Below are 26,676 nucleotides of genomic sequence, written 5' to 3' on the forward strand. Positions count from 1 at the left end.
AAACATCCCATCATGAAGTTGTAAGGAAACAATCAGAGGCTGTGTAGGAGCTCTGTGGGAGAGGTTGAAGTGTCAGGTACAGGCTGAGAAGTCTGCAGTCAGTGGTGACTGCTATTGAGTTAAAGGTCAGGATTTCAACTTCAGAGTTCACAGACAAGCACCTACTAGTGATACATCCAGTGTGTAGAGATCTAGTTGCCAGCATAAATAGCTGCCTGCCTGTGCTTGATGCATTGGTCTGGCACTACCGACTGATTTTTCTGCTCCTGTATTTTCAAAGATAGCTATAACATCAGTTAAGCAACTTTTTTCACCTACCTCTTTCCTAGGTCTGCACTGTTGGATACAGTGGGTGCCAAGGAGGAACACCTGAATCGGAGGTCATATAATGCCTGTAAAACACAGTACTCCTTTGACTTCCAGTTTCAGGAGGAGTCAAAATTGGAAGAGAATCAGTTTCTTACCTGGAATTTGCTGTCTGGGTGGTAGAGAAGTTGTTAGGAATTCCAATCTTAATTAAGGATTTTCTGTTTCAATTAAGATACCTTTCAGATAAACCTGAGTCACATTCCAGATGTCATAAAACTCTTCCTTGCCATTCTGTTCAGCTGAGTTCCTTTAAAGCTCCTTGCAAGAACAGACTATTGACATGCAATGCATAAACCACATTTAATTTTTTTTTCTAGTGGGAAAACCTGCTTGTCCCAGGGCTTTCTGTTATTGCTGTTGTTACTCTTAGTAACATTGTGTGCACTGGAAAACAGATGATTAATGATGATGGGAAGAGGTTTGTTTTTGTTTTTTGTTTTTTAGGAAGCTAACACAAGAACAGCTGTGTTCAGTTAGAATAAAGGTCCCCAACAGTGGCCAGCAGTGGTCATTCAGAGGAGGGCAGAAGAACAGAGGAAGAAGTTGTGACACTTCCCTCAAATCTTCTCCCAGCCTGCACAACTTGTGGCTCTGGGACATCCTAAATCTGAAGTTGGTTTTCATGCATATGAGAGTCTTCACTGGATCTCTCCTCCATGAACTTGTCTGATTGTTTTTGAATCTATGTAGAGGCTTTGCATCCAAACCCTCCTTCAGTGAGGAGTTCCCAGTGTAGTGACATCCTGTGTGAAGGCATGCCTTTTTGCCTTTGATTTGAATCTCTCACCTCCTCCTTTCTCTTGGTCTCCGTAATTCCTGAATGGGAAGAAACTGAACAGTCATTCACCATTCAGCGTTCCAGGTTGCTAAGGATTCTGATCTTTCTATGTGATCCTCCAACGTCTGTTTTCCAGATTGAAGAACGCTAGTTTGTTTACTTCTTTCTTTAAGAAGCAGGGATCAGAAGCACATGGGGTATTTGAGATGTGGATATATGTCACAGTGATGTTCATTATTATTTTTCTGATTGCTCTCTTTCTGTTTGCTCTTTGGAGCGCTGCTGAGCAGTGAGCTGATGTTTTTGTTGAGCACCTGATTGTCATCCCGAGATTTTGTTCCAGTCATGATGGTCAGCTGAGAGGCCATTATTCTATATGTTCAGGTATGGCAGTATGATCTGTGGTGTTGAAATGCTAGTGAAACCTATAATGCTGGACATCAAACTAGTTACTTTTTCTGGGCTATCGTATTTTTAGTGGGCCCAAGTCCCTAAGCTCATGGACTTCTCTGATACAAATAAATAAGGTTTGGTCCCTGCTAACATCTGGATGTCATGTCACTATTTTGATCCCCCCAAAAGGATATAAATGATCATTGTCTGTCTATCTCATATGTACTTGCCTGCACACGCTCACGCGCAATGTGCTTGCACTATGGTAGGTCTCTGTATTCCCATGGAAAACCCTCAGGGACTCCAGGCTGAGGAGGAATACACAGAAAATGGAACAAATCCAAGAGTGGAGAAATGCAGTTGTTCTGTTGATACCGTTGCCACCAGATGATGTCCCTTACAGAGTGTGAATCCTTGGGAATTTGTAATGTCTCCTTGATGTTTGTTTGGGTTGAGAATCTGTTTGGGTTATTCCCCTAGTGTTTGGATGCTATTCTCAGTAGCCTGGATACAGTTAAATGTAAGCATATATTGTGATATATTTATTTATTGGTGACTCGGTTGACTCCTTCCGCAATCTGAAGTTTTGTGGAAAACAATTAAAAAAAAAAAGGGTGCCACTGTGTGAGAGATGCTGCTTTAATTGTCCTTTCATTGCCTGTCATTGCCACCCAGAATTTTGTGCTGAATTAATAACATGCATGTGTATTTGTGCGGGCGAAGGCGGGAGATACCCCTTTCAGCGGTAGCTCCAGAAGCTCTGTGAAACTGAAGGAGGACAGGGAGCTGAGTGGGGCAGATGGATCACGGGCCAATGTGGGGAAAACAAATGTCAGCAGGAGACTGCAGTCTGCTTCGCAGAACGTAGCAGGTTCCACTGGGAGCTGAAACCAGGCAAATTCAGAGCACAAATAGGATACTAATTTTTAATACTGAAGGCAGTTAACAATTGCAATGACTTATTAAGAACTATGGCAAATGTTATGGCTTGGGAAATTTTTCACATTGAAGTTGAACAAGGTATCTTAGGAACTGAATATATTCTAGTTAAAACAGAAATTAATGCTGAAAAGTCATAGATTCTAACAAATGTTGAGTTGGAAGGCACTTGAAGAATTTATCTAGTCCATCTTCCTGCTATGAGATAAGTATCTAGCAGGTGCCTATCAGATGTGTCCTTAAAATCCTCCAGAGAAGGAGAATCTCAAATTGCCAAGGGATCATGTCTCAGAAATTGCCTGTTCTTGAAGTTGGGAATTTCTTCTGATATCTAAATAAAGATGTATGCATGCTACAAGCATAAGTAAATCTAAGGACTAAGATAGTCCTTGATCAATAATTCTCTGTTACCTTTCTCTTTATATCAGCCTTTTTCATGTTTGAAGGTTGTTAACAGCTCCCCCTCTCCCTTCCCCCCCCCACCTTCAGTTCCAGCCTGGGAAAACTTAGCACTTCTTGCCTTCCCTCCTAGGTGAGAGGAGGTGAAAACTTCTAAATTTTCTCCTTTTCACTGCACTCTGGACTCAGTTCAGTTTGTGTTCATTTTTCCCAAAGCATAGACTCCGTACTTAACCACTTGTGTCCTGCACACAGAGAGACCTAAGTCTTGCCTTGCTGTGAGAGATGTTGTTTACAAAAGCAGCACAGTCTGTAAGTTATTCTAGCACTGGTGTTTATGCAGGGATCAGATTATTTGCCATGCAGGTGTCGTCTTATATAAGTCTGAGGCTGGGTTAAAAGTAGGTAGGGCTAAAGAGGTCATTTTTCCTGGGAGAGGAGTACAAGTAGAAAGAGCTCTTCCTACTGATGGATGGGTCACAGATACAGACCAAGGGACGATAACGCCTACTCATGAATGCTGACAGCATGTGCAAATGCGCAGATGTTTTGGAGGCCGTAGGACAGACTAAGGCAGAATTTCCTGTTGGAGATGCTTGATTTGCTGAGGAAGTTGTATTCAGGGCCAAAAAAAGCAAAAGCAGAGTTGTCCCGTGGGTGTATTTTTTTTGTTTTGTTTATTTTTTTTCCAGAGATGATGCTGATTTAATATTTCCTGTTGTTCAGCTTCCACTGTGGATTCTGATTCCCAGGGCAAGGTGGTTCATGATACCGAGTCCTTGTGTAATGGTGCACAGCGCAGTGACAGCATGTGCTCTGTTACGCCAGCAGACACTGGAGATGCTGGTTACCAATGCCTGTCAATTAAGTTGGAGAAAACAGCTGAATTCATAAGGAAGAGTCCATAGTGCAGGCAGAGTTGTACCGCAGATGTATGGCACTCAGGGAACCTTTGACCTTGTCAGGCTCAGGCTCAGTTCCTGAGCCCCCAGTTAATGGGATGCGACTATGGTGTTAAGTCGGAGCTGGCTACGGTCAGAGAGGCTGCACTGCACCATGAAGCTGAGACTGTAGAGTTGAAGACACTGGGTTTCTCAGTGTCCTGCTGAGTTGCCTGTGGTCACCCCTATAAGCAAATCCCTCTCAACTGGGTAATGATTTATCAGATCCAGACGGAGGAAGTCTCACATCATTCTCCTCCTCTGAGGTAATTCAGATTCTTTGTAAACTAACTTGTTTTACAAACTGAAAGCTCAGGGTACAAGAACAGTGGTTAAGAATCTCCTCCAAGCAGCACTGAAGTAGGTGGAAACTTAATATAGGTTAGGTTGCTGTGCCAAATTCCGACTATTCAAACTGGATAGCTGACTTTCTGCTTTCTCAAATCCCTTCTTAGATGCAAATATAACAAAGTTGCACAATTCATGCCATTCTATTATAATCATCTTTGTGGATAAAACCATACAGAGTATCTGCTCTCAGGTTGATGCTCTTAGGTGAGCTCTCTAAAAACACTGGAGATGAGTTTTCCTCCTTCCCTCCCACCCCCCCCCCCCAATTATCTTTTACTCCAAAGAGGATTGATACCTGTTCTGACCTTGTATTGGCTTCGTACTTGTCATAAACTGCTGATAAACGATAGCAGATCAGTCAATAAGTGTGTTGTCACCACCCAGCAGGGCCATCCTTTGCAAAAAAGCAAAGGTGATAGCTAACTAATACTGTTTATTCTTCATACGTTTACCACCTTGTAGTGTTTGTTTCAAAAAGCTTTACATATATGATTTTTACTCTGTTTGCATTAGCTGTTCTAGTTAGAGTTCTAGTTAAAAAGCATAGAATTTTAACTATCTTTTTTTTTCCTTTAATTTTAAGTATGATGGTGGAATTAAAGTTCATTTGTTTATGGCTGAGCACATTTTGTCAGCCTTCCAAGCAGCAAGTAGTGCTTGGCAGGGTCATACTGAGACTGTGCAGGCCAAGAATTATAAATACCTTGAAATTAAGGTTGTATGCTCCCAACTTCTGTTTTTATAGGGGAAAAAAATGTTGCTTCATGTTACAGAAGGAAAGTGGAAGAAGTGGAGAAAATCCAGTGTTTCATGCAAGGTTTCATCCAAGAAAGGAATCCAAACAAGTGCCGTCAGCGTATGGTGTCTAAAGACAGAGGCAATTCCATAAGAGGACGTGAGGTCTGCAACGTACTCATGTGTTCAGGGACTTGGCTATAGCCCATAGTGGAGATGGGGATACGAGGCCAGTGATAACTTGGAAATGCTATTTCCAAAATGAGGAAGCCTCCTTGGTAAAAGTGATTAGGTGGCAAAGGCCCTTCACACTGATTAAGCAAAGTTTTTGGGGAGGACATGGGCAGGAATTACTGGCTTCAGCAGTTGTGTGGGCCTTAGAAATCCCACTGTCCAGTGTAGCTGTCCTCAGGGAGGTGACAAGGTGTGGAGAGGAGGATGCAGGATGTCTAGTCTGGAATATGTTTGTTCTGTAAATTCTGGATTGCAATGAAGCCTGCGTGGGAGGAAGGCACTTGTGTGTGTGACACTTGATCTGGTGAGTTCTGGGAAACTCCAGGGATTAGGTCATCCTGGAGTGCTGAATATCTGGATTTATCCCTTGGACATAACCACTAAAGTTGTTGAATCCTGGGGCAGGGTATGACAGGTTGGATTTTAAGTGCCCTGCCCTTCACCATCCACACAGCCAGGTTTCCCTCCTGTGGAAGCAAAGCTGCAGCAGAGGTGGTGTGCATGCGGTACACAGACGTCCCACGGTCAAGCTGTGATGCAGCCAGGCTGTCTACCTGCACCCTGGAGCACTCCTGGGATCCACGATGTCTCAGTTCCTTGCCTGTAAAGTGAGGCTTGTAGTACCTCTTCCCCTTGCAGTGGATTTCTGAAAATAAATTCATTACAACTGGGACACTCGTATAATACAGCCATATAAAAAAGTCAGACAGAAACCTGTATGAAGTTCTGGGTAAGAATTGCGAGAAAAAAGTTTTAGTACGAGAAGGGCAGTAATTTAGGGGAGGGTTGATAGTAGGGCTTGTGTAAGAGTTGCATTGATATGTTCCTGCTTTGCTAATTGAAAAAAGGTCCTAGAGAAAAACGGTAAATTTCTGTCAGGAGCTGGCCACCAACATTTGGATACCAGCTTTGGTTTAGCCCTATGGTGTGACATAGCAACCCAAATTAGCAGTATGTTCTAATTAATGTGTCAATTCCCTTCTCTGAAATGGCGATCAAAGATTTTTAGAAAATGCTTCCTTCCCACATGGAAGGTTATTCCTAGTGTTATTTTTGGAGCTGGGGTTACTATACATTTTCCAGGAAGAAAATTGCAAATCTCAGTGCTCTGCAGGCCATCTGCTTAATTTCTTCTCTTATACATGAGACTTTTTGGAGCCTGTATATAATCAGACAGTTGTGTTGACCGATTCTGGCATGTTGCAGAACAAACACCTTGTATTCTGGACCAGATGTGGGGAGGCTAATGAGGTGTCTGTAACCAGAGTGAGAAAATTAGAAGCTGCAGCAAAGGTTTGGAATTTGATACTTTTTGAGGTAATGGAAATTAATGCTTTAGGCAGAAGAGTGCAGATTTGGGAGAAAGTGCTATTAAAGGCAGTGATTAAAGGCAGTACTGCTTCACAGCAATACATGAATTAGAAAGTGAGTGATGTTACTTCGAAATACTTAGTTCGATTCAGTCATTACTAGTAACCAAGATCGTCGCTGTTCTCTGGCCTGTGGGAAATGAACTGGCTACTTGTCTGCTTCCGAGCTGTGGCACGTGGCTGAAATCATGCCATGAAGGCACCCCTACTAACAGTCTGAGGAAGAAAGTTGAAGACTGGCTAGAAATTGAGGTCAAATAATCACGTTTCTGGAGATCCTAATTTTGAGAAAGTTGTTTGTCGTGAAGCTTGCATAGCACTGCTTTACATTTGATTATTCTTGACTGCCAAGAAAACATAGCTTGTGAACGTGTACTTTAAATCTGTAGTCCCCTTTCCCTGAGGTTTGATTTCCTATCTTGCTCTGAGAGCCGTTCATTGCTTGGGGGGGGATTTAGATCTTAATCTAAGCAGAGTTTGGTGCAAGAGAGTGGGTGCTGGTGTTGGGCTGTGAACAGTAATACACAGCCCTTTCTCCCTGCTGGTGATACTTAGGTGGAAATGGGGATGGTTAGAAAGAGGCTTTTTTGGAAGCTGCCATGGGATGTTGGGCTTTTGCCTTGTCAGGAGCAAACCAACTCAACTTTGCCACTACGTGCGGTCCCTTCAGACCACTATCACTCCTTTTGAAGTGCTTTGACCTCCAGCCCTGTAACTTCTACATAAAACACAGGCTATCAGTGACCGTAATTTTCTCGACTTGAGCTTTTGAGATCTCCTTTGGAGCGTCACAGCCTGTTGGGCTGCAGAAGTGGCAAGGGCAGAGCTACCAGGTCTCGTATCTGGAGGAGACATGGTTCACCTGCCTTCACGTTGTTGGTAGTAGGTACTGGAAATGACCGTGGTGGGCCATGTCCCACTCATCTCAGGATAGTTAAGAGTCTGCATGCCATCATGTCAGAGCTAAGGCAGGTCCTCCGTGCTCCAGACATGCATGGTGTCTTTGGAGAACTGAACCTGTGAAGCTGTAGCAGGTGCAGTAACGTGTGGAGTGCAGGACACGCAGTGCATACCATTCCCCATGTCAGCGGCCCCAGGGCTGTCCAGTGTAGGGTGAGATGACTTTTAGTCTGGAACTTAGTTTTTAGCATTCTCAATGATTTCAGGCTGTAAAACCCTACCCTCTGGGATGGGATTTCTGCTGTGGCAGCTACATTCTCAGTGTAACATGGATATTATAGACAGGACTGGGCAGAGGCTGCTTGGTGCTGTTCTAAGGCTGCAGAACTCACTTTCGATATGTGGAATTGCATTTAATTTCAAATGCAAATTTCTTCTGGTAGCATTCTCCTAAAAATAGCAGCAAGCATTTTATTTCCCCTTAGAAATAGGAAAAAGCCATGTAACTTGGAGGGGGGGGGGGAGTATCTTGCTAACACTGGGTTTTCTGTGTATTGCCATTACCTAGATGGATGTGAATGGCTGCTTTAAATTTTCCTTAGTACAGGGCTTTTGCTTTGCTTTGGGACAGCGCGCTTCACTCTTTGTCACGTGGGAAGCTCCATGTGTTTGTTTTCCTCTTGCCCGTCTGGCATGTTCAAGCAAAATGGTGTGATTGACCTTTAGAGTTGCACACGAAGCCTAACTAGGTCCCTATTAATGTAGATAGCTGCAGTAAAATCTCAGAAGCACTGTAGATGCTACAAATAAAAGCAGAAGCTGAATGGCTTGAAGAGGTTTAGCGCTTTGGAAATTTGTAAATATTCAGCTGAGAGAGAAGTGGAGCATGTGTGTATGAGAAATTTACTGGCTGTCCTTGGAAACCTTCAGCCTTATCAAAATGAAGGAGAAGAAGCCTTTTCTTTTTAAGCATGAGATTTCTTTGAAATCTGCCAGGAAAGTGTAGTTTCCCTGAACAAACGGATTAAATGGCCCTACTCGTAACATCCCAGTTACGGATGTGTTCTATCAACATCCTGTTCCATACTGATGATTGACTCTAAAGAAAAAACAAATATACTGAACGGATGATGATTTGGAGAGTATATTCAGCACCTTCAGCAGTCATGGCTGCACCCTTACGTCAGTAGTGTCTTCCTGGATTTCCCTGATGAAGGATGATAGAGGTTTGTTGAAACTGAGTAGAAAAAAGAAACCAGGCAGTAGGGGTTATATTCCCTCTGAAATGCATCAGACAGTTCCTAGAGGGGAGTATAAAGGAGTCATGGTAAGGTTCTCAGGGCCCTGCCCACCCAGGTGGCCAGTGCATGTGGTTGCTTTGTGACACATCACAGGAGAAGCCCTGACACCTCCCACGCTGTCCTACAAGCGCGGCTCGCTTTGCAGTTGCTGAGCGTTGTCTGTGGGAGAGTCGCTCAGAATTTTTTCTCAGGGATTTTGAAATATGTTTTCGGCACCACGTGGATCAGATTCAAGCTGTGATTCCCACTGGAGCTAGGCAGAAATCTGTGTGCAATCCCCAGCCTGTGAGACTGAGTCCTCCTCTCCCCTGTATCTGTTAGATCCCTTGAGCCATGAGGAGTTTCTGTGGAGCGGGCAGCAGTCTGAATTCACCTCAAAAGAATTAGGAAGAGAATGATTATCTCCTATGCAATTCTGCTATTATAAACATCAGCCTAAAGCCTAGTGTGACAGATGTGTGGGTCTTTCCAACCCCTACTGAGAAAGGACGGATGCACTCCACATATCTGGCTTTTGGTAGTGGTGAAGGATGCTGGGTTTGTACAGCTCTCGGTCTTCCTTAAGGTTGTTCCTGTTACATCGTCTGAGTTCTGATTTAACTGCTTGGTTCTTGCACCATCTCTGCTTCCTTGCCCTGCCCCAGAGGAAGTAGAGACTCTAGTGGAGCGAAGCCACAGCAATTCACTTCAAGGCATGGGGTAATTAGCGATAAGGCTGTTTACATATCAAGCTCCCTTTTTTTCTGCCCCAGTGATTTGGCACTTTAACACAACTGCTGATTTAATGCTGAAGCCAGCCCTTTCCTAAGGAACAGCAATCTCAGCTCTGAGAAGCTCTTAATGTGTTGCTTAATTGCTGTTGCTTAATTAAAAGAAAGAACATGCTAGATCTCCAGCCTTCTGGCTATGCTGCTGAAGGGAGGTAAGCAGAGCGGGGAGTGGGGGTGGTGCACAGAGGAAGTCTGGAGCAAAATGGTTTTGCGCAAGTCTTAGTGGTCTGGCTTAATGCTACTGAACTTTTTCACTTGGCTGCAAGAGCTGTTACAAGTTTTTCCTTCTCCTGTCCCTTTTTTCCTTCCCTCACATGCAGCACGCAGAGCCAGCGGCTTAGCGTGGTATCCGTGGGAAGAGAAGAGTCTGGCGCCTAGCAAGTCCTGGGAGGTCTGTTCCTAGCTATCCCCTGGCTGCTTTTGGTATGTGGAAGCAGCCTTCTTGAGGTAGCCAGCACCCAATTCAGTATGGAGCAGTGCAGCACCACAGGGAGTTACTGATGTGGATCTGGAAGCAGTACCATAGTGTTCGCATACTGCTTTGTCCCCAGCTCTGTTGCTCTGGTGTCTGGGCCGTGCAGTCCCACTGCTTCCAGGTCTGTGGTTAGCATACATTAAATACACTCGAGTGTCTTTGTAGCTATGGTGGAGACATTCCTGTTACTTTCCCATTCTGACTCTTTGCTGACTCTCCAGGCCAATTTTGGAGGACTTTTTTGTAGCATTCTCCCACTTTGTGTGCTGGATTTTGAGATCTAGAGGTAGAAAAGACTTAGCTGGTCTTGATCCCTTCACCAGTTGTGAAGTTATTCTCTCCTGGAGAGCTGGAGACTGTAGCCAGGCCAGTGCTGCTCAACCACTGGTGGGAAGCACAAACAGGAAGGTGTTGATGTTTAAACTCAGTAGCCACCTACCAGCCAGGTTGTTTATAGCATTAACCATCTGCTGCAATGGAAAGGCTGTGTTCAGGCAGAATATCCGTATGTGGGTGTTGGATGGACGTGAAGTGAGTGAACGGATGAATGAGTGGGCGTATTCTTCTGCCTGGAGATAAGTGCCACAACTACCCTTGTGAGTTCAGAGACCCATTTAGATTCATCTGCAGAAACGCACTGAGCACTTGCAGTTGTTAAATGACTGTTTGGGCTTGGAAGGAAGAGCTAGAACATGTGATCAAAGATAAATGGACAAGGCTATGGGTTTCCACCATCTGCTGAGTGCATCACAGGTAGCAGAGCTGGCTGTGCTGTAACTTTAAAATTCCTGATGTCTCTTGTAGGGAAGAGTTCCCATTGCTTATGTTACATCATAGCCTAAATATGCAGGCTTCACTGCAGCGCAATAGGATTTAATCATTTTTCCAGACGAGCTTTTAATCCACTTATTTTTAAGTGGGGTGGCCTGTTTGAACATAAACGAATATAAATAAATGTGTACTTCCCAGCTGGATAACAGCAAGGTGGAAGAAGGCAGCTGGCCTTGAAAGAGCCACAAAGGTTTTGAAACAAGCTACTGTGAAGTGCTCTGATTCTCTTTTTGGTGGTGGTGGGTATATAACGAGGAAGATGCCAGGGAAAATGTGGCTTACACTCATATGAATTGTCTTGACCAGAATTTTCCTGTTCATTGCAGAAGTGTGTGGGACTCAACAGAGGAAGGGATGAGAAATTGGATGTCTCTGGGATCTTACTTATTTCCAGTGTGTGTGCTATTGCTGCAGATCTGTTACAATTGTATGATCTGATGCGGCACTCAGCAAAAAGCTCTCAAAACAAGGGGAATTGGAGTCATACAGTGTTTTACAGGATTTGACCCACGTGAGCAGGCTGGTGAGATTTCTCAATGTTTGCTTTTTATCTCTTTCCCACCCAAAATTCCAGGAAACCAATTGCTTATGAAACATGACCACCGTTGTCACCAAAGTCCTAAAGGGCGTGGCCAGATCAGAGAGACAATACAGTGAAGAAGACCAAGTCAAGATGCTAAGGTTTCTTCTCCATCCTCAGTTTCCCAAGCCTGGTTTTTGCAATTCCAGTTAAGCTGCATCTGAGCCTGCAAGTTGCAGAACTCTAATATGAGTCTGTTCCTTGGTGCTTGTAAGAATGGGTTCTTTTTTAGAGAATAAAATCTGCAACTGCTTCTGAACACAGGTGAGAGGCACAGCCCCACTGTCGTGTTGTGCAAGAACCCAGTAGTTACACAATTGGCAGGAAAGGGGGAAAATATGCCCTGCCCAAAAATAATTCCTCAGATGTAGTTTCAATGCCTAAGCACAGTATTTTCAGAAGAATACTGTAAAGATTTTGAAAATCTTTTGGCAGCTTTAAAGGAAAGGAGCCAAAATTTACCCTCAAATCTTCTCCCCAGATGGGAGGGTTCTAGGGAACCAAATTCTGCAGGACCCCAGGGTCCTGGCATCATCAGCTTAACACTGTGACATTTGAGAAAGTTGGACTTTGAAGAATGAGTAAAACTCAGGAATGCAAAACTCGACAGTCTTTTCCAGGGGGTCTTTCTGGACCACGGCTCACTGTCAGTATTTCTCACAAACTGCCGAGCTTTTCATTGAAAACAGAACTCCTGATCATTTCACTTATAGCCACATGGGCTGCAAGTGGTTTGCAGTCTGTTTCAGGAACTGCTTTTTTAGCCCATTATCTGTACAAGACAGGGTCAGTGCTGCTTCTGAAACACTTGTTTCTGCCTGTGCTGTTCTCCCTCATGCTCCCAGTGGGGTTGATATCAGATCAGTCTGAAACAGGAGCGGGGAAGCTCAGGATGCTGTTGGGAGCAGGTCTGTGGCAAGCCTATGCGTGGGGCACGTGGCATGGGATCAAGTTCAGCTACTAGAAGGGAGAATAGCCTGGAGGTTCAGAGATAAATGACCTATTGATACTACTAGAGGTGTTGACCACAGCTGGCTGGTGGGCCGGGCCAGCTGATGCATGTCTCTTATGCCCTGGATTTCTTTCTGTTTTCTTGCAGCTAACCCTAAACAATTCATGCATGTGGAGGAAGCAACGCAAGGTCACTTCTTGGAAAACCAGTTTTGTTTCAACTAGTGTCTGACAGCTCCTGGGATCTCTAGCATCTTCCATCAGCGAAGCTGGGAAAACTGGCGGGAGCAATGACTTTAGTATTGGTGGTGTGGGGTATAGCTGGTTTGCGTCACTCCCTTGTGGCAGCTCAGTGGGGACAGCAGCCATACAACTTGGAAGGAGTTTATTCACCCCTGTGGTTACAGCAGGAACATCAATGCTGTGTGTGAAGATGGAGCACAGCTGCTCTGAGAGGGTGAAAGACGAGAAAGGTCCTGCTGCGGCCTCCCCCTGGCCTCTGGGCACGTATGCGGGAGCCACAGGCTCAACGCACCAAAGGCTTTTGACCTTGCTGAGGCAGAGCCAAGGGGACATGGGGGCAGGAGGGTGCAGGGACCCCATGGGCCTGGAAGCCAGTGCTGGGCGAGGTCAGAGCTGTCCCCTTCCCTCAGCAGGAGAGCAGGGGAAAGGGGAGTCAGTATTTCCAGTCTTGGCTTTTACGCTTCATTACTTCTGTTTTCAGCAGAAGGAGCAGTAGGGGGGCTGCAAACAATGGCTGCTCACATTTTCCAGCTGTCAGATATTTAATGACATTAACTCCCCTGCCCCCTCTCTTTTAATTTTATATATATATATATATATATATTTTTTTTTTTTTTTTTTTTTGTTCTGGGATAGCCAGCTGAAGTGCTGCCAGCAACCAGCTAGACCCAAATCCTGGCCTAGATCCCTGGCCTTCCTCTCCCCAGGGACCGTGCTCTGCTGGGCTGACCTCCAGCAACAAGGGGGGCTGCTTTTTCTTAGGAGGCAAAATGCCAAGCGGCCGGGGCTAGCTGGGGAGAGGTTGGCAGCATCCCCAGGGAGTGCTAACAGCTGGACATGCTGGGGGCCAGTGTGGGATGGGGAGGACCCTGGTCTTTTCCCTCCCCTGGAGGAGCTGTAAATGCATGTTAACTACATGGGGGTGTGGGAGGGAAATGTCTCTTGAGAGCAGGGAAATGATTATTCCTTTTACGTATGGAAAAGGCATCTCCTCTGTGCATAGACTACTGAAAGCAGCAAAATCTGTCCATTTTTAGCATCCTATAAAAGGAAGAGGGAAGTGCTGTGGGGTTTGCCAACTCCAGCACCATGCTCTGCTGCGGCTGCTAAGTGTCTCTAACTTTAACCCTTTACTGTAGCTCCCCAGCCCCCTTCTTGCAAACGCTATCAGATTCGCATTGGTCGTGTGCAGAGCCTTCTCCTGCCACCCCAGTCCCTGCGGCTGTTGCTGGGCTGAGGTGAGGTTTGCTGAGCCTTGCTGCAGCCTGGGTGTTTCCAGATGGGCAGCTGGACTTGCGAGTGTGTTAAGCCCTGCTGCAGGGCCTGTTGGGCTCCCAGTTAGTGCCCTGTCCTGGCACTTGACTTTTCCCTTCAGGTGGTACCTTTGAGAGTTTGTCCTTGAGGTACTGCCTGGGCATGTCAAGTGTGCAGAAGTGAATGGTAGGAGAGTCAGTTTGGGGCACAGCGTGAAGCATCTGATCCCAAAGCAGGTAGGAAACAAAGGATGTGGTGGGGCAGCAGATCTGCCCAGGACTGGGGTCAGCTCTGGGATCTTCTTATGGGGTGCAGCTGCCTCATCCAGTCACTTTATTATTGGGAATGTATAGACAATTCATATATTCACCCTTTCCCAGGGGTAAGTTTGGTGAGGGAGACACTTAATACAGAGAGAACAAGGAAAATTAGATCTGGACTCTGTCCAGCTCTTTGAATTCTGGAACTGGGACCTTTTTAGCTAGCTTTGACTCCAGGTATAGTTTGTCCGTGTTATACGTGCATTATATGTAAGTACATATAAGTCTACCTATATGTAGTGATATGTCTGCTGCTATGAGCACATGTCTGTGTATGAGCACATGGGCATGTTTAGATGATGAGAGCTCTGAAGCTTTCAGGGTTTGAGTTTCAGAAGATCCTCCTGAAGCATACTTACGGTGTCCATCTCCTGGGCTATATGTGCTCTTGTATGCGCACTGCTTCAGTCCCGTAATGTGCTCTGTGGTTTGTACAAGGTCGGGGGGGGGGGGAGTCTAAAGACCCTCCTTTCCCCAGAGAATCTGGGGTCTGTGTGCCAGGACTGATGGAGGTGTGACAGGCAAAGTAGATGATGGCATAAAACAAAAAGTTTGTTGGGAAAGTCTAAGCTGTCATTCTGTACATCTGTGAGATGTCCACGGTGCATCTGTGGGCAAAAAAGGCCATCCAAATTGTATTTCCCAGGGGGTTGCTGTAGCTTGGAGATGCTTGCTAATTTGCCAGCAGTGCAGAATTGAGAGTGTAGGAGAATTACCTTGGGGCAGCAAGTAAAAACCATATCCTGTATCTCACAGACCTCCCGCTGTTAAAGAGAAAGCACAAATATTAACGGCGCTTGAACACTATCATTATTCTTGGAGACACCATATTATTCCAGACCATTACACCTCTGGCTTCTCCTTTTTGGAGTATATTTTCTGCTTGACTGCTAGTAAAAGCAATATGCTATTTTGACGTTAGTAGTAGTAGAAAGGATTGATCAGGTTTTTTCTTTTCTTGACAATATCTGCCCTGCCTGCTCAGGAGCACATGCACCTGCATGGCCAGTTTTGCAGTGGGGTCCCCCAAGACCTGTGACGTAGCATCTTTCTCCGTTTCCTGATGCTTGTCCCAGGCATGGAGAACTGTAGGAAAAAGGGACCCAGCCTTGTTCTGAACTGACACCTTCCTCTGTTATTAACTTGGCTATAAAATCTCAGCTATGGGCTGAAACTTGGCAAAGAAGGTTTTAGGCAAAGTGGAGGGGGGAAAAAATTCCTTTAGGAAGCATCCTGGACCAGGGATATAAGCACAGGAAGAACATCAGGTTTGCCTTAGTTGTAACTGTCCTCTGGGATGCGTTAATTAGTAGGTGAAGTTTTACACTAAAACTGTTCCTTATCACTGCTGATGGTTGTAGTTTATTCTACTCACTAAACTAGAAGTTTTATTGGCAAACGCTACCGTTGTAATGATGAGTTTGAAGGGAGCTGGGTGGGTGAAGAGATGCAACAATTTTCCAAGCAGGGCTGAGCTTAATCTGCCCATGTCCTAGCTGGCGTTGTGTTGATGCTGCCAAGCCCTGCTGAATTGCTCCTAGGGCTTACTAGCGCATGTCCGTGGTGCTTTGCTTGCCACAATTTATGCTGCTGTGTGGGCTTGGAGTAGGCACGCTGGCTGCTGACTCGAACCGCGGGCACAGCTCTCATGTCTGTCCGTGCTGAGCCTGTAGACATCGCTTGGGGTAGTTCCTACCCAAGCAGCCTGCTTTCTTGTGTCAATGTAGTGCTCATAAACTAGACTCCCTAAGACAGTTATAATGTGCTGCCATTAGAAAAAAAATAGTTTACTCTGCCTACGATCTCTGCCTGAGAGACTGGAAAAATGGGGTCTGCCTTAAATCAACGCGAAGCAGGGAATTAGCTTGTGTCTAATGCCAGTATAAACCCTTGTCACAGTGCCTCCAGCTTTCTTCACAGCGGTGTGATTTATAGGCAGGGTGCTCATCCTAGTTTCAGATTTCTTCTCTCAGTATTCATGGCTTATGTTTCATGCTGATCTGCTGGACATCTGACCCCTTGTTGCCAGCTAAATACATGGTTGAGTCGTGTCAGAATCATTCATCTTGATGTTCATTCATTATGATGCTCAGAATAACGTAAGAGAAATAAGGCTGTTTCTCTGGAGAGCTTACAGTTTAAGGTCCCCCTTTCCCCTTGTGCAGATTTGGTATAACCATCTAAGCAACCTGTGGAGTTAACCCTCAGTCCTAGAGGACAGAAGGCATACAGGTACCCACAGCTGCCCCTTATGTCTTCACAGTGATGCTCTGAGGCAGGCTGTCCTTTTTGCAGAGGGTCCCCGCAGTGAGGAAAAGAGAAGCGTGAGCTAGAGGGGAGCAGTCCATGTCTGCTCAATGCCAGCTCGTCCGCTCCTGTGCCCACACCTCTGCTGTTGCTGGGGCCAGTGAGGCTAGCTACGGCAGATAGCTATATAGCCAGGATTTAAGAAACGGCTGGACTTAATCTGCCAAATTTATGCACCCTCCTCTTCTGGTGAAGCTGTGGCAGTGAAATGCCTGTGTTGGATGCCAGCTAGGGCCTTTTACCGTCCTCAGTTACTACAAAGTGTCTTCACTAGCTAGGCGGGTAGGCAACCTCTTGAGAGAGGGTTTGAGAAGAGGTTTTGAAGGAATGGGCATATCTGGAGCATCAGTCTCCTCTGGGGCACTTTACCTGTGGCTGAATTCTGAGCCCCCTTAAAGTCAGGAGATCTGCCGTTGACTGTGGCAGTGAAGTTTTGATCTTTTCCTGAACCTGTATGTGGACTCAGAAGTACTCAGCATTATATGCAGTTGCTGGGGGAATGTTCAGGGCAAGTTTTACTTCCTTCTGTGTTACGTGGCGAACCTGACCAGAGCACCGGTGTGGGAAGCAGCACCATATGAAGTGTATTGACATACCCATGCAGTACATCAACTCGTATGCTGTGTGCAAAACATTAATATGGTCACATTCGTCACTCCACTAAAGCAGGTGATAAAAAGTTGTAGAAAAAGATGTTTTGTGTGCAGGAAAAAACCAAGAGTGACTAGACCAGAGCCTGTCTCTTGTGTTTGTATGGCAATGTGCAGTCCTCTAAGGATGCCTCTCAAACTTTGCACATCCTTTCCCCTTTTGCCCCCCTGACTGAAACCCTGCTTCTGGGCAAGAACAGAAGCTCCTCAGTCCAACTAAGGAGGAATTTCTTTTGTTTCACTGACTTTCTAATTTAAGTCTCCTTGTGGTTTCCTCGCTCCAAAACTACTTCTTTGGCAGGGGCAGGAGAGTGAGTCACTGTCGTGGCCTCAGCTCCTGCCTCCCGCCCTGGACAGCAGCGCACCGCGTCTGCTTCAGAACAAACCCACTGGAGAAGCTCTCAAGCTCTTGGCTGTTAGATGTGACTGATGCGTTAACATGGAGATGAGGGAAGGCTTTGCTTGTACAAGTAAGTGAATAGGCTAATGAACAGAATTGGTTGCTCTGATGTGTGAGGTCAAACTGTTTTATAACACATTTCTTTCCAGGGTGAGGGTCGTGTGCTTTCTCCTGGTAATTCCAGCAAACTTCTCCCAAAAGAAAGGGTGCTCCTAAAAGTAAAATCACATGAGAGACACATCTACACAGAGAATGGCTCTAACATTATGGGCTAGAAAACGAAAACGGATTGTAAACAAAACTATTCCTTACAGATGGAATGGGTTTTGCAGAATTTATGCTGAGTGGGGGTTGCCTGTCTGTATGGCTTATAGGGCACCCTGTTTTCATTCCTTCTGTTGATATCTGAGTATATACTTCATACCAAATGCATTGCTAGAAACAAAAACACAGCTCCCCGTGCTGTGTCAAGCTGTCCAGGTCCCAGACTAGGTACACCTCTATCAGATAAATCTGCTGCTTGTTTTTTTTGGCTGGGATTAGTTGTGTAAGTTCCAATTGATTTGCAGACCCTTGGAAAAGCAGCCTGACAATTGAGTTGATAGAAATGCAAATGGCTGCTTCGAGTAACAAACCTTGAGGTTTTATCACTTGTGCATGCCAAATTTGAAGGAAGATGTAAAATCACATATTTCTGTTACTTCTGGCAGTTACTCTGAAGAAAGTACTCTCTGCAATACATTAACTCCTGCCCTCTACTGCCCTGTCTGTTAGCTTTAGATCTGGTGCAAAACAGTAAGACCCCAGTGTGTTAAACATGAGATGGACCCTATGCTAAAAATCTCTCCTGGTCTGAGTTTACTTTCTTTCTTGGTCCCACACTAAGAGGTTCAAGCTGTAAATGAGTAGGTTTGTAGATTAAGCAGCTGTTGGCTAACCTGACAGTTCTTCTCCCCCCATGCTCCTCAGCAGTTGGGGTGCCGAATGGTCACAGGCCACAAGGCTGAGGACGCAGTGTGGAGGGGCAGGTGTCAGGATGTACAGATAGAGCTGGGGGCAGAGATAGGTTCCTGCAGCAGGGCTGGCTTCTCCATGAGAGGTGTGTTTCCTCTCTGAGCAACCTGCCCAGACTAAAGACCTCATCGCTGCTTTGTTCCTCTTTGCATCCTCAGCAGCCTCTTGTTGAGGTTCCCAAGAGGATGTGACCGAAGAAGAAATGTCACTGCTGTCCACCTGGTCTAGTAATCAGGGTGCCACTCACCAAGGTCCTTGGAGTGCCCCTGCAGTTCCCGGGGCAGGAGCCCACATCTCTGCTTCCAGAAGTGAAGTTTGGACTTGCAGTTCGCAAGACTGAAGGCCCAGAACTTGAGAGGGATTTATGTTGGCTTTGAGAGGACAGGGCTTCTCTGAAGTTAGGGGCTGTTTTGTAAAACTGAGATTGTTATATGTACAAATATGGGGACAGATCTTTGAAACAGAGCTCTGACCATTCGTGAGCAATGGATCTGGCTCACTGTGCATTGATTTTTTGGCACCAGCCTGAGTTTAGAAGTGCCTTATGCTCTGCCAACGTTGCCCTCAAGAGGAAGAAAAAAATAGCTTTAAAACAAAACTGTACATTACCATGGCAATAAGTTTGTATTTATCCATTAGTAGGAGTCCTGAGAGGGTGAATATTTTGGGCCATGAATATTTGCACAGAGTCCATGGAAATGAGCTGCTGAATGCTCTGGAGAGAAATGTTAGTTCACAGTCATTATGCACCTTCCTGTGAAGGTGATAAGTTGGAGACAGAAACGGTGACCTCATGAAATCACACGAAGTGCCGTTAGCCCTGTGCAAAACACATAGCACTGCAGGAAAAGCATGATAATCTTTATACAGGTACAAAAGGAGAGTTAAAGGATAACAGTGGCGTCCAGGCATTTGGGATCTTAATCCCCAAAATACTGAAACAAGGTCCTTGTTGCAAAGCCTTCCTAGCTGCCAGCCATCCTTCACAAAGAAGTCTCCTTGCCCTGCTGCTGCAGCAGAGATCTCACCTCCTGCTCAGCTAGGGAGCAGCAATAGAGCTCAGCACTGCAGCATGGGGCTAGTGATGGTCCCTTCCTACCGCATCAGAAGCAAGACTTGATGTGTTACTTGGCTTATAATGTGGGAGAGCAGCAGTCGGGAGAAATGCTTTAGATTTCTGGTGTATAATGTTAAAAGCAAATAAAAAGCCCTTCTCAAGGATGAAAGAGAGAAACTCTCAGAAGTGTGATAGCCTGCTTGTACCATAAAGAATTTTGTCCACAAACTTGATGACTTCCAGGCTAGCTGAAAACATCGTATGCACTGAACAGACAACAATGAAACCCTTGAATGTATTTTGGGACAGAGTGCTGTTTTCTGGGAGAGGGAAAGGGAAGGGAGGCTGGTACTTTGGCTTCCTGTCAGCAGCTGTCTGGTGAGCTCCAGATGCTTTCTGTGGACGACAAGGCAGGATGCAATCGTGTGGGTTTCCGAAGGGGCTGAGACTGCCTGGGATGCAGGTTTTGCTTCAAGCCTTGCTGCGCTATGGCTCTGCAGGGAGTCCTCTGCCCTTGTTCTGCAGTTTTGAAGATAGTTTTTGAAATAACGTGGAGTCTCTGAAACTGGCCTACTGTGATATGTCAGTTGTTGACACAACAACATGATGTTATATCATCGCTTATTTCCTGCATGAGGAGTCATAAAATCTTCTACATGATTCAGGCCCATCTGCTTTCCAAAAGCTAAACTTTCTAGTATCCCTCTTGTCCTCACTGTCCTCCTCTTCCAGGCTTGTCTCTTGGCCCTTCCCTTAAGCTCCTTCACGAGCTTTATAGGCGTGAGGACTGTTTAAAGCCTTCAGGTGACTTGAACGTCTTTGAAAGTTACCCATGCTCTTGCCTGTGCTTAGGACTGTACTGAGTAGCTGGCACAGAGGGCCCTGTTCTGAGCTCTCTTTGGACCGTTGTCATCAGGTAAATAAGTAAAAACCTCCCCTTGAGAGGACTAATGAAGGGGCCAGTGTATCTGTTTTTCTATGCAGGTCATAGGCATATTAGTCTGACCCTTTTCTCTGTATGGGCTAGGACCAGAAGTGCTTGCAAACTAGCTGACCCACTGGGCCCGTGAGAAAGGCAGCCTGCTTGGCTGCACACAAGTGAGCATTATGCCAACTGCCCTGAAATCCCAGTTTCAGATGTCCAGGCACAATTTGCAGGGGAAGCAGAGGGGCAGCCTCAGCACATACCTGAAGTGGAGTTTGAATCTTGATCTGCAGAGAGATGCCTGCCTTGTCCTGCCTTCACACCCAGGTAAACTAAGGTGCAAAGACTATCTGCGAGTTCATCTGGGGCTCTGGGCTTTTTTGATGCTTCATTCAAAACATCTCACTTTGGTTTTTCTAGAGGAGTCAAAAGCTGCGACTGCTGGGTGGTTTTTCTTTTTTTTTTTTTTTTTTCCTTTTGGTCTGGCATGAAATCTAGCCTGGGGTTCCTGAAAACTGAGGTCAGTGTGGTCCCTCCCAGCCCATCACAAGACGATACTTTTGCTGCTGCCAGGGCCCCATAAATCAGACCTTTTTTCACATACTAGCACAAGGACAAGACTCTTCATGCAGCCAGGAATTGGACATACAGAAGGTCTCATGCTAAACCTCTTTGGAGAGCTGCTGAAGAAGGAGCTTGGCTCAGGTCTTACGTCAAGTAGGATGAGGGAGGGAAACATCTCCAGCTTGTTTGTGGTCTGGCAGCCAGAGAGGTTTCTGCTGCTGTCACTGGAAACCATTTTTTTATATTTGCCTCATTCCTGAGATGTTTCTGCTGTGCGTGCCTGTGCCGCAGCCCTACAGTGTAAGCTGACTGCGCTCCACCAGACCTCAGGGACTCACTCGGCTCCTCAGCCCAGAGCTGCAGTCTTGGCCTGTGGGGTAGTGTATATGGCTGACCTAAAAGGGAGCGAGGCCAAGGAGTCAAAGGAGAGGACCCAAGTGCTAGAACTGTCTGTCAGTGGTTAAACCCCAGCTTCCCTTCTCAATTTTACTGTCAGCAAAAATGGACTTTTTTGGTCAGGCTTCATTAGCAGAGTCTCTTAAGATGGCCAAATCCACAGGACCTTATCAAAAGAAATAAAAATAAAGTCTTTCCTGTAGTAGTTGTGGTCAGAACAAGGTTCTGTCTAAGCTTAGTACCAATGTGTGCTTTTGGCACGCTATGCCAGTGGCTTGCTAAGAGGCAGAGCGAGGGGATGTTGTCTTCGCATTCAAAGCCTTTTCCCAGTCCTCTGCCATCGGGCCCTTCAGGAGCCTGGTGAGCCTTGGTGCCCTACGGACATCAGCTCCAGCCTCGGGGGCTGAGCTTTCCCAGTCCCCAAATCCAGAGGGAAGCTGGCATACCCAGTGCTGGTACATCCAGCAGCTCAGCTCAGGTCACCCCTCTTTTCTGGGGTGACCTGGGGCAGGTGGCTCATTCTGGACTGCCCTTGGGCTACTGTTCAAGTTACTTGGCAGGTGTTTCCCCGTCAGCATGCCGCATGGGCAACTGGAGCTTGGCTCCACAGACAAACTGCTTGGGACTCCAGCAACTCCCTGGTTCAGACCTGAGCAGCAAACCCTGCTGCGTGTGTGGTTTGCAAAGTTGTTCCGGTGTTGTGAGCCTCCTTGCCCACTTCCAGAAAAGGATGGGGAGCGTGATGCACTTTGCAACCATTGCATGACCTGCAGAGGCAAAGCACTCTGAGTGATGCTGAGGGATTGGGGGGATGGTGGTGTTGTGAGAAGCGTCTGCACATAGTAACCCAGGCTGATGACTGCAATATTGGTGCTAGTTATGCAAGTCTGCCCATCCATGTGCCAACCAAGTCACCATTTAGGTCTTGCGGATTTTGTTCTTGGGCTCAGGTTTATTTTGGATAGAAAGACGTATGTTTCCAGTGAAGTTACACCTGTGGTGATTTATATTTTGAATTAGCGTTAGCAACAACCAAAACACATTTGCCAAAAGTTCTTCTTACTTGTTCTTTTAATAGCTTCTTTTTTTCTTTTTCATATTTTGATGTCTGCTCTGCTTTTTCAACAGTAGTCTAGTTTGGGAGCAGATGAATGTTTTTCCAAAAGCGTCTTGAAATGAGCAGCTGTTGCTCACTAAATCAAACAAAAGGACATTGTGAAAAGTGAGTCCAAAGTGAATTTTTTTAGAAAAACATAAATGCGATATTATGGTAAGATCACACATGCCAGCAGGCTAAATGAATACATGAGACAGCAGACTATGACTTGCTCTCCCCCTTCATGCTTAATTCATCAGTAGCTGGCAGTAAATTTATGTTTACAATAGAAATGCTTGAAAGTGGTGCGGCTCCAGCTCTTGGCCTGGCGAGGGATGCTCTGCAGCGTTAACTGTGCCTGGTGGTGTGCGAGGGGCTGGGTAACGTAGCTCTTACTTCATTATCTGTGACGTGCTGATGTCCACCTGGACCAGAATGTAGGTTAGGTTTTTTGGGATGCTGTGTCTACTAGTAAGGCTCTAGGCTTTGCTGAGTGCTCAAGCTGAGCAAGTGTGTGCTGGACCTCATGCGACCAGATATGAAATTATAGTTTATGCCTGAAGTGATGCCTTTTTATGTATATTTGTAAGTTAATACTAGAACAACCCCTGAGCTGCTTCTAAGGGGCTGCTGTACTGGAGATGCTGTCTTTCAGCTGAATGAGGAATGTAGATATGCCTGTGTTGTGATTAGATTTCTGGGGACTCTTGGCGTGAGCTCTGGTGTTTGTGGTGAATCCCAAAGGACACTGTTATACCCTGGCTGCTTTGTTGTCTTCTGTGATTTCCGTTATGTTCTCTGCCTCGGTCAGTTGCAGCCCTGGGTCATCTTTAAGTAAGTGATAGAATCATTGTGAAACAGATAATGATTAGGATCGTTACTGATAACTTGTGTTAATACAACTTACAGTAATTTCTTCTTTAATTCCTATTAAAAATTCCTGCATTGGTATATTTGCTTCTTTAAGCGTTCTTTTCTCTGTGCTAGGGAAACCCCAACTTCGGTACCAGACAGTGAGAGACTACCAATTTAGTTCTCTTGCTCCAGGCCAGGGAAAAGCGGAAAATAAGCAGCCTGAAGTCTGCTAAACAGCAGAGTTGTTCTGACTTCATCTGCGTCATCTGCTGTCGTTGGAGCTGTGCGCATTTTTTTCTGGGGAAAAAAAAATCTTTTTTGAGGGGAAAATTAGTGTTTCAACAGAATGAAGGTATTTTCAGAAAGCAAGTTGAATCAACATCTGGCAGTTTCTCAGCCACCAGATTTTTTCTTCCTTGTGCGTAATTGTCTTTTAGCAAAAAAAAATGTAAGCAAAGCTTTGTGCAAATATAACCCTCACTGCTTGATTGGTTATGGACACTTGCTTTTCCCTTAATTCTATTATTTAATCTTGACATCATCTACCTTTTTCACCTTAGCTATTTCTGGTACAGATGAAATGTTTTTTTTGTAAAGGAGTAGGAGAGACCCCACCCCTGTCAGAGACTCCTCAGACGGGCTGCTTTTTGCCACAGATTGCAGGGGGAGTGGGAAGCCACCTCTCTCTGGCTGCACTTCAGGGTGGCAAAGACGTAGATAGTCTGACCCTGTTTGACTTCTCCTTTATAGATCTCAGTCTCTATAAACAGCCTTTTATGGTATTTGACTTTCAAAGAGGAACCAGAGCGAGGATGGGAACAGTGACAAAGAGCCACTTACAAGGATTGAGTGAGCTATAACAGGAGACCAGTGCATAAGTTTAAGATCAACAGAAAAATCTTGCAATATCTTAAGCCTCTGAAATGTCATCAGAGGTATTTAAATGATGTCATTCAGCCTCCTAGCAACCAAAGGTATACAGTTCATACTGCTATTTAACAGGGAAACTGAGTCGTGGAGCTGCTAGGTGACTTGTTGAAGAATTCCCAGTAAGTCAGGACCAGAGCCAGGAGTTTAAAACCAGAAACCCAGACTTCCAGTCTGCTGAGCAATGTTCAGAAAACCCTGGCTTCTTGCAGGAGAGTGACTTCAGCTGTGTCCTCAGAGAGGGCAGACAGCTTGTCATTTTTTGCATACTAGAGAATAACATTGCCCCAGACAGAGGGTAACGTCTCTCAACCTGCCAAGGTGACATCAGTGGCGGACCTGCAGCCAGGAACTGCTGTGTGGTGTGGAATAAAGAAAGGCAGTGTTGTGAGTAATAAGAAAATTTGCTCGGAGAGAGGAAGTAATCTGTGCTGGCATCTCTGGAGAGATACCACAGCCTGTGTGTGCAGCCACATGATATTTGCATCCTGCTGCTGGCAGCCCCAGGCTGCCGTGTGTCCAGCAGTTCCTAGCACCTGGCAGGGCTCCTTCACAGGAGCTCAGCCACTCGTCACTGGAGCAGGACCAAGCAGCTTTCTCCCATGTCAGGCAGACAAGAAATAGAGCAAGCAATAATGGAATAAACACCTGCTTTATTCCTACAAGTGCCACACAATTCCTTCTGGATGTGGCTTCCTGGTGCATAAGAGATCTGACAAACTAAGGAGCCAGCCCTTGGATAGGGGACTGGTGAAGATCATCTGCCCCCACGGGTGCTTTTGAGCTGCTGACTTGAAGGGAGTTCTGGAAGAATGTGGACTTAGAGGATTTCCAGGGGGTAGGGCACTGAGGTTTAAGAAGCTGGGACTAAAGTTAGTAGTCAAATCTGTGTGCTTTTTAAGTTTGTTTGGGTTATGGCTGGCATCCAGCCTGGCTCTATCCCTACCTTCCTTCAGTAAAGGAATCTGTACAGACTAGGTATTCACCTGCTCAAGGGTAGGCATCAGCATATTTTCTCTCTGTGCTTGTTCTAGTTGTGGATACAGATCTCCATTCTGAAGTCCTGCTGTGCAAGCAGACATGCAGAGGCGTTCGTATTTGGCAGTTTGTGGGAGCTTTCATGTCTTTATGTGAGTTTGCAGCCCAACAGCCTTCCTTCTGAAGGACTGAGCTGTTCCCTACCTCTGCAAATCACGGTGCTTCCAAAGGTGCCGCTTTTGGGTTGAAATGGGAAACCTGCGTTGCTGAAATGCCATAGCAGTTGTTAAAAGCATGCTTGGCATGTGCTCCAGACACTCGTCTGAAGGCAGAACAGCATGGCAGGGTTGCAGGGTCAGGACTAAAATACGTGCCAGTGGTAAGAGCAGTTTTGCTAAAGCGCCTTGAGCCAGCATCACTTCTCTGGTGTACTGTGGCTGTTAGGACACAGGCAGAGATGTGTGGCACACTATGGCAGGATGGTGCTGGTCCAGGGGCAATGACAGGGTCCTGTTCATCTTTCTGAACTATTGATTCTTGAAAAGCTTTCCTACTGCCAAACTACAGACTTGTCTGGAAAAACGAAAGGGAAAAGCTGCAGCTCATCTGCTGCCTGGCAGCTTGAGGATGCACGATGTGCCACTGGAGCTGCAGGACGAGTCCAGCCAGGCAAGCCAAAGAAATAAGAGCACGTGCTTGCAAACTCCAAGCCACGTGTGTGATATCCTGTGGGTTATTAAATAAACTGCATCACTCAACACGTCTCAGAGGTCAGGAATGATGATTGTGTATTTAAAAAAAAAAAAAAAAGATTCTGTTTCATTAAAGCTGCCTTCCCATTTGGTGCTTCACTGCCAACACTGGGATGATTAATTAGAAGTGCTGGCTCTGACTTCTGGGCCTCCTTTCTAGATTATACCAGTGCATAAGAATACAGTCTTGGGTCTTTTTGCCCAGGGAAATAGATCTGTGTCTTATTTCCAGCTTTTTGACTGGGAGGAAGAAGGAAGGTGAAGTGCTGCCTGCTCTAGGAGAGCAACCCGGAGTCAGAAAGGGGGATCTGTTGCTAATCAGATCTGTTGCTTTGCCCTCCTTTGTGGAGGGCAAAGTTCTTGACTGTTACCAAGGAGAGACTCATGCCCACCTCCTCTGGGGCTGCCTCTTTGGTTACATGCGTACCAGCAAAAATAGGACCTAATGTGCTCCACCAGTGCAGTTCCTCCAATGCTTGTGAAGTGAGTGCTGTAGTCCTGAGAGGGCCTGCACACGTCTCCCCCTGTCCCCAGCAGGAGGGGATGCTACAGGCCGAACTGCTGGTGGTGATGTTGCTGAATTGGGGCCCTGCACAGCTTCTGGCCTGGGAAGGGGTGAAC

General features: G+C 45.9%; 1 protein-coding gene and 1 long non-coding RNA gene across 2 annotated transcripts in view; both read left to right on the forward strand.

Moving 5' to 3' along the window:
• The window catches only part of P3H2 (prolyl 3-hydroxylase 2), an 85,907-nt gene that overhangs the window by 23,488 nt on the left and 35,743 nt on the right, over positions 1–26,676 (forward strand). The window lies entirely within an intron of this gene.
• LOC138068130 (uncharacterized) lies at positions 9,333–13,114 on the forward strand. Its single transcript, XR_011142778.1, has 3 exons — positions 9,333–9,632; positions 11,361–11,630; positions 12,466–13,114. It is a non-coding gene; the product is annotated as an uncharacterized lncRNA (long non-coding RNA).

This window comes from Struthio camelus, chromosome 9 (genome assembly GCF_040807025.1).
Source record: "Struthio camelus isolate bStrCam1 chromosome 9, bStrCam1.hap1, whole genome shotgun sequence".
Taxonomy (NCBI): domain Eukaryota; kingdom Metazoa; phylum Chordata; class Aves; order Struthioniformes; family Struthionidae; genus Struthio; species Struthio camelus.